Source organism: Taurulus bubalis, assembly GCF_910589615.1.
Source record: "Taurulus bubalis genome assembly, chromosome: 3".
In the NCBI taxonomy this organism is placed as follows: Eukaryota; Metazoa; Chordata; class Actinopteri; order Perciformes; family Cottidae; genus Taurulus; species Taurulus bubalis.
The window spans coordinates 43,408,992-43,409,566 of record NC_136591.1 but is presented as its reverse complement, the minus strand read 5'-3'; positions in this window follow the sequence as shown (position 1 = coordinate 43,409,566).

Here is a 575-nt window from a genome sequence, read left to right as displayed (position 1 = left end):
GGCCACCGATCACAAGCCACCTCACCTCAGCGCCGGGCTACCTGGACACACAGACCGACCCGTTATCCCTGACCCTGTTGGGGACCTCGTGAAGACCAGTTGAGTTATATATTATAATAAGTTCTGACTGATCTCCCCAAACCCAAACAAATAAAATGCAAGAACACGAAAGCGATCCGTTCGGATCCTTTTAGAGCAGCAGAGACGTCAAAGAAGCTCCGATGTTCGGACTCTGGATGGTGTCTTCTCCGACATCACATGAAAACAGCATGAAGTCCTAAGAGATCTGGACCGGGACCGAGACTTGAACCAGGATGTCCCTCTTCAGTCCTGTTCACACTGAACATGCAGACCCCTCATATCACAGCTTCCTTGAACCAGTGTAGACCACCTGCTTTGTGTTCCCATGTAGGAGAACTGGTCTAGTAGAATCTAGCCCTGTTTGACCCAGTACAGTCCTACCTGGCCCTGTTGGACCCAGTACAGTCCTATCTGGCCCTGTTGGACCCAGTACAGTCCTACCTGGCCCTGATGGACCCAGTACAGTCCTATCTGGCCCTGTTGGACCCAGTACA